Source organism: Pelophylax lessonae (assembly GCF_965119305.1).
Source record: "Pelophylax lessonae genome assembly, chromosome: 4".
In the NCBI taxonomy this organism is placed as follows: Eukaryota; Metazoa; Chordata; class Amphibia; order Anura; family Ranidae; genus Pelophylax; species Pelophylax lessonae.
Window position 1 is genome coordinate 388,696,194 of NC_138771.1, and position 8,244 is coordinate 388,704,437.

The window sequence follows — 8,244 nt, forward strand, 5'->3', positions numbered from 1 at the left end:
AAAGATCAGATCGTCAATATATCTATAAAATAGAGCGATCTGGTCTCTGTATGGATTACTACCTCCAAAGATGTGGGGTCTCTCCCACCAACCCATATATAGGTTGGCTAGAGAGGGGGAAAACTTGGCCCCCCATCGCTGCCCCACATCTTTGGAGGTAGAAATTACCATCAAAAGGAAAAATAATTATGTGTTAAAAGAAACACTTCCAAAATGTACGATTGTACGTGAATATTTAGATTGGTGTGCTGTTTTAGAGTCGATTCTATAGCTTGTATAGCCAAATCGTGGGGTATCGAAGAATATAGGCTGGATACATCGCATGTAATCCAGGTAAATTCTTCCGACCACACAAATGCATCCATAATGTTGAGCAGGTGTTTGGTATCCCTTAAATAGCTGGGAAGCTGCGAGACTAGATCCTGCAACTGTCCATCCAACCACTCCCCAAGTCTCTCAAAAAGGGACCCGATACCGGAGACAATGGGTCTCCCCGATACAGGGTCCAAACCCTTGTGGACCTTGGGGAGATGGTGGAATATGGGTATGATAGGAAAATCTGGGATCAGTTTTTCTGCTTGTTTAGCTGAAAAAAATACCTAAAGCGATACCCTTGTTAACCAAAGCTTGAATTTCTAGTTTATACTTATGTGTGGGATCACTTTTTAAAGGTTGATAGGTGCGAAGGTCCTTGAGTGGTTTTCCATTTCCTATATCTTTGACGTCGGTCTCAGGTATATTTTTCAAATGCCGCTGACTTATGATATACTAGTCACTATAGATATTTTTTGCCTAGGCACTAACTGGCCTCGGCGTGCTCCGTTGTTCTTGAACATGTGTCATTTTGCCCAATTTTATATCTTGTGTTTTTTCTCTTTTGACATTCCATCATTATTTTTTACTTAAGACTATCTTTTGTGCATCTACACATTTTTTGTTCTGTCAATGAGCTTCTATACATTCACTTCAGTCTATAGCGGTGATTCCTTCAAATTTATTCTTCTTTGATTCGCTATTCATTGAGACCGACCTAAAGATATCGAACATCTCGCGCCTAATGGAACACATTCATACACAGGCATTTGCCTAAGATCCTTAGTTGTCTTTCCAAACCACTTTTTTATACATACACCGAAAATTTATACATTCCATGTTCAGTGTTCACTACACTTTGACATAAGTCTTTTTTAACATTCACATACGATATTTAACGATATACACTACACATTGTTATATATAACAATATTTGTTTCTCTAATAATTTTTTCACACACAACAATATTTGTTCACCAATAATTTTTTCACATATTTTCGCTTTTATTTTCACATTCACATCATTTGAATATACATTCTTTATACCAGCATTTCCCAACAATCATTATTCACCAATTTCTCTCTCTCTTTTTATTATTATTATTATATTTTTTCTTTGGTGATTTTCAAGTCCCATTATCGCTAACATAATGTTCTTATATGACAGGAGATTATTTTCTCCATTTTATCAAAGTGTTTGGAGATATACGTGTTAATTTTAACACAGTTAATACAATAACTTTGTGCACTTTGTATGTATATACATATATATACACACTTTTTTTTTGGTGATCCAATATTCAATTCATTTCATCATATTGAACCTTTTGCCTCTGTGTTCCATTCGCGCATACATGATTTTACTTCACTATATATACACATTTTTTAGTCTTGTGCTTTATATGTATATATATGAATCCTTTTAAATGTTTGTCTTATACACTTCAGTGGTTTTTCAGTGGTTTTTCATGTGTCACTAATTGTCCAAGCTGCGTGATCGCAGATTGACCAGCTTTCCTTCAAGATTCACCAAATCAAAGGGCACATTCTGTGAGCAATCACACTAATTAGCTTCCGTTTGTTTGCCCTCCTATTAATATCAGCCGATCTCTGCTATTATCCAGTGTGGTTATGAGTAAGCGACGTTCTAAGTCGTGAAACGCGTCAACCTCTGGACACGTCTGTTCCTGTATACACTGTCTGTCTGCAACATGTTTTGAGGAATAAAAGAAATCATCGTTTTCATCTAACCTGTGCGGTCTCACATTTCAAAATTGCACTTTCCTGGATGGCGGATCCGACCAGCACCGGGTTCAGACACATGCACCTGAGCGGCTTCCTCTTCCTTTTCCTATGATCTCCAAGTTGCTGTGTACTTGGTCAAAGAGGAAAGTGGACAATCCTTCTCATTTAGCCATCAGGTCCTCAAGAGTCATCCATTGTTGGACTTCTAGGGTGATTACATTGGCATGTCGGAAGTACGCTTTTCTGCACTGAAACAGTTGCAAGCTTATTTGACTAGAGGGGCGGTAGCCTTTGGGGCAGTTGTGCCAGGATTTCTTGGAAGGTCATTGTAAGGCAGCTAGCTTGAAGTTCTTGTGCAGCCTTCTACCCTACAAACGAGATGTGCGATCAGCAAGTTTGGGACTAGAGGGATTCATTCTTTTGGCTTTAACAACTTTTCTTTGAGTGAAAAGATATGTAACAGGGGCAGTGGGGCGTTACCCCTAAGGGCAAGGCCTCCACTGTACCTCTGAAAGAAGAAAAGGGATGATAAGGAGGCTGTCACAACCAGCTAGTTTAGAGCACCAAAAACCGATGTATTCCAGCAATTTGACAGACATAGTAATATAAAAAATATATATATACTTTATTAAAGTGATTTACAAACATACAGAAATATAAAAAATGGAGCCAACTCCATGGGTAGGAATTGGACATTAACAAGACAATTTACAATGTTAATAACCAAAGAGGATAGGACTGACGCGTTTCGCATGAATGGCGCTTTTTCAAAGACCATTTGATAATCCTTGGTTAACTATCATAGAGAAAAAAAAGAAAATAAATTACAAATAATACAAAAGGGTACAAAGAAATATATACATATGCAACTGACTAAGCATATATTCTTTAGGTACATGTTTAATAGAAAAATTACTTGATGCTCACCAAGAAACTCGTGCTGTAAGGTGCTTGGACCGGAGACCAAAGATACTGGCTGTGTTAAACACCACACACAGGGCCACATGTATGAGGGATACAACCAGGCGGGGACACCAGGGTAGACACCCCTAGAACCTCGCACTTAGAGACAGGGAAAGGTGCCGAGTCCCGCACCCTCACTCTCAGGGCACATCCAAGGAGGTAAACTCACCCACCACCGTACAGACTCAGGGGGATACCATCTGGGGAGTAAGTGAAATGAGAAACGATGGAGGGAAAATTTAAGGGCCTTGGAAGCAATATTATATAGAAGATATATATAATAATTAATATATTAATTAATATAAGGAGAGCAAATGGGGAGCTGTATATAGGCATCTGCCGTAACAGCATATATTCCCCATCCTCCAACAGGCAAGCAATTGACAGAGAAAGGAAAATTCTAAAAATAAAAATAATTGATCCAAATCACATCAAGTACTCTCAAAAAGTGAGATGGAAAGATAGGGATGCGGACCTACTATAGGAAAAACAAGGGGGAGCCTTTTTTTTGATTCTCTTCTTCCCTCTGAGGACGAAGGTGACGATTCAAATCACGCTCAACAACCCCCCTCTTTTAAACCTAAATCAGTTAAATTCCCCAGTCTCCAGACGTGTCCCTCAATCTGGGCCTTCGTCAAACAGACAATGAAGGACATTGAGCAATTACCAGATAAGATACCATACAAATCCAATCTGACTCGACCTCAAAGAGAGGCATTAAATGGGCTGGCCCGTAATACCAGTATCGTTATTAAGCCCTCCGACAAGGGGGGCAACGTGGTACTGATGGACAGAGCTAATTATGAACAGATGTGCCTTAGAATTCTATCAAATGCAGAATGGTATTCCATCATCCCCTTTGAGAAAATTCAAGACTTCTCTAACAGAGATCGGTCCATAATATTGGATGCTTACCATCTAGGTGTGATATCCCATGACACATACCTCTTCCTGAAAGTACAGTGGCCCATCATCCCCACATTCTATGCACTCCCCAAGGTTCATAAAAACCTTGGGGACCCCCCTGGACGCCCCATAGTATCGGGGGTTGGATGTGAAACAGAACCCGCGAGTCAATTTGTTGACAGTCATTTGAGACCATTGATCTTGGGGTTACCCTCATATTTGAAGGATACCCTGGACTTATTAAGGGCGGTAGAAGGCATTGTGGTTCCACCTGGAGCCCTATTAGTCGCGATAGATATTGAGGCCTTATACTCAAGCATCCCCCATTCTAGGGGTATTGAAGTTATCTCCAACTTCCTCTATGAGCAAGATCAATCCGAATGGCCAATGGCAGACTTTATCATTATCCTATTGGATCATATATTACGGTCTAATGTGTTCTTATTTCAGGATGTCGCCTACCTCCAGGTGCAGGGCGTGGCGATGGGGACTTCATGTGCCCCGTCTTACGCGACCCTGTACCTGGGGGGGTGGGAGAGATCAGTATTCCGTGACGAGGCCTTATCGATGTACCTGCGCCATATTCTTTTGTGGCGCAGGTACATCGATGATGTCTTCGTCATTTGGACTGGGAATATAGAGGAGCTGCATCGATTTATGGACCTATTAGCAGGGAACACTTTTAATCTAAAGTTTACCATGCAACACAGTTTTGAAAGCCTCCCATTCCTGGATACCAAGTTGTTCGTGGATGGAGATCGTTTGCTCCGCACTACCCTGTATCGCAAGGAAACTGCGGGCAACACGATCTTGCATTACACGAGCAGCCATCCCCGTCCCTTAATCAACAGCATCCCTTTTGGCCAGTACCTCCGTCTTCGGAGGAACTGCGCCAGGGACGAGGATTTTGAAATGGAAGCCGCAGCTCTGAGGAAGAGACTTAGATCCCGAGGCTATAGTAAAAAAGTACTCCGAAAGGCATACAATAAGGCCAAAGCCTGTACAAGAAATGAATTGATATTCAATTTTGGGAAAAAAGCACCAGGTTCTGGCACAACCAGACTGGTCACCACGTACAATGACCATCACTCGCAGATTCAAGCAATTATGAGGCGAAACTGGCATTTCCTGACAGATGATAGGATTGTATCCAAGTATGTTCGCCAATATCCAGAGTTAGTCTTTCGTAAATCCAAGTCACTTCGTGACTCTGTGGTGCATAGCCATCTTCGGCAGGTACAGCAGAGTGGGGATGGGACACGGAAAGGCACTTATCCATGTGGCCAGTGTGACATTTGCCCTTGGATACAGGCCGGTCCAACCTGTACTCTTCCGAATGGTTCTGTATATAAACTTAACTGCTATGCAGACTGTCAGACAATTGGAGTAGTATATATTGCTCTCTGCGAGTGTGGCTCATTCTACGTGGGCAAAACTAAGAGGTCTCTAGCTTGCCGAGTGGGTGATCATTTATACTACATGGAGGTGGGACTGGTGTACACTCCCATCTGTAAGCATGTGGGTAACCACCACAACTTCAATCCTGAAGTAGTTAAATTCTATGTCTTGGAGGTGGTTAACCCCAGTATTCGGGGAGGTGATGTTGACAATAAAATTTTAAAATTGGAAGCCAGATGGATCTATAACCTACATGCTATGACCCCTCCAGGCTTGAACTCAACTATCTCATATCAGCCCTTCTTAAAATGAACCACAAAGGAATTTGCTATTGGTTCTTTGTCTTTCCCCCCCCCCCTTTTTTTTTTTTTTTTTATACATTAATTAATGGTCTATTAATAATTGTTTGTTCCATGTATTGGAACGTTATATCATGTTTATCTGATTATTGTTTAAATATAATAAATATAAATAAAATGTTTTCTGTTTTGTCTTGTATATAGAGGTGCTCGCTGCTGTTGTTAGTGCTGGACCGATGCCTAGATGTGGGCTGTGTGATTCACACACGAAGGACCCAGGGATCAATACTGGAGGTGTCCGGGCGCAAAGCCGGTGAGCAATATTCATCTGGCTCCCGGCTTTGGTCAAATACATTTGGCCAATGAGGAGACTGTTCCCCGGGTACCTCCAGTTCCGGGTACACACCTCCACATCTTTGCGCCTGCGCCGTAGGTACCGCGGCTTCCGGTCTCGTCACTTCCGGCGGGGCATCAGCACTTCCGCCGGGAGTTGGCGCGGCTTTCGGCTGCGTCGCTTCCGGTGGAGTCCCGTACTTTAGAGGGAGGGCGGCCGGTGCTCAGACACGGCTGTCTCTCTCCCCCTCTGGATGTACGTCCATATGTGGGGGGGAGCTCTTCTCCACCGAGGCTCACTTTATCACGGGGATTGCCCTTCTCAATCGGATTCGTCAGATGGGATCAGCGGGGTTCTAATACCAATTCAGTGGGTAAGTGGGGATGCCTTTGCGCTCCTTTCCCCCTTGTTTTTCCTATAGTAGGTCCGCATCCCTATCTTTCCATCTCACTTTTTGAGAGTACTTGATGTGATTTGGATCAATTATTTTTATTTTTAGAATTTTCCTTTCTCTGTCAATTGCTTGCCTGTTGGAGGATGGGGAATATATGCTGTTACGGCAGATGCCTATATACAGCTCCCCATTTGCTCTCCTTATATTAATTAATATATTAATTATTATATATATCTTCTATATAATATTGCTTCCAAGGCCCTTAAATTTTCCCTCCATCGTTTCTCATTTCACTTACTCCCCAGATGGTATCCCCCTGAGTCTGTACGGTGGTGGGTGAGTTTACCTCCTTGGATGTGCCCTGAGAGTGAGGGTGCGGGACTCGGCACCTTTCCCTGTCTCTAAGTGCGAGGTTCTAGGGGTGTCTACCCTGGTGTCCCCGCCTGGTTGTATCCCTCATACATGTGGCCCTGTGTGTGGTGTTTAACACAGCCAGTATCTTTGGTCTCCGGTCCAAGCACCTTACAGCACGAGTTTCTTGGTGAGCATCAAGTAATTTTTCTATTAAACATGTACCTAAAGAATATATGCTTAGTCAGTTGCATATGTATATATTTCTTTGTACCCTTTTGTATTATTTGTAATTTATTTTCTTTTTTTTCTCTATGATAGTTAACCAAGGATTATCAAATGGTCTTTGAAAAAGCGCCATTCATGCGAAACGCGTCAGACCTATCCTCTTTGGTTATTAACATTGTAAATTGTCTTGTTAATGTCCAATTCCTACCCATGGAGTTGGCTCCATTTTTTATATTTCTGTATGTTTGTAAATCACTTTAATAAAGTATATATATATTTTTTATATTACTATGTCTGTCAAATTGCTGGAATACATCGGTTTTTGGTGCTCTAAACTAGCTGGTTGTGACAGCCTCCTTATCATCCCTTTTCTTCTTTCAGAGGTACAGTGGAGGCCTTGCCCTTAGGGGTAACGCCCCACTGCCCCTGTTACATATCTTTTCAATTATATTATCGGGGATTGGAGGTAGTTCACACCAGTGCCTTACTAGTTTATCCAACAACCACTCTTTTTCTTTACATAGTAACTTTTCTTTGAGTGTCTCTTTTCATGTGTTCTCTCCCGCCCTATATTCAGCTTGGGTATATCCCGTTGTGTGCTGACGTGAGGTGGGCCAGGAAAATGGAAAATTGTTATCATACTTACCATAATTTTCCTTTCCTTGCCTATCCTCACGTCAGCACAGGACTCCCTCCCTAGTGACCTGTCGCAGGCTAGGTTATCAAGCACTTGAGCTGGGGGAGGGGCTATCTTTTATTTAGCTAGGAAAAGGTGGTCCTGTGGGCTCCAGAGGAGCTGTTAGCCCGTTGTATGCTGACGTGAGGATTGGCCAGGAAAGGAAAATTACGGTAAGTATAACAATTTTCCATTGTATGTTCAAGCAATAAACAGTTTTTTTTCTTGTGATTACATTTTATTCTTGGAGTTTGATTACATGATATTTTTAGATTTTTAGATTTTGAATGCACAATTCTTATAAAAGGCATCTGGAAGTATTGTTTTGTTATAAGATCACAAAACAATACTTCCGGATCGGTATCGGCAGTTACACAAAGCCAGGCATTGGTATCGGGACTAAAGAAGTCGGATCGTTGCATCCCTACTACTATCCCGCACAGTAAAGAGGAAAAAAAAAACACTTTGAGCCTTAGTAAGATGGGATGTCTAAGGAAAGAGTTGATCAAAGAGAAAATAGAATCCATTTTGCACTTTTCAGGGTGAATAAAAGCAATGACATGCTTTAGGTTCAAAATGAGAGAAGTACCCCCTAAGCTTGGAATAGAATCTCTGCCATCTCCTGAGGAAAAACTTG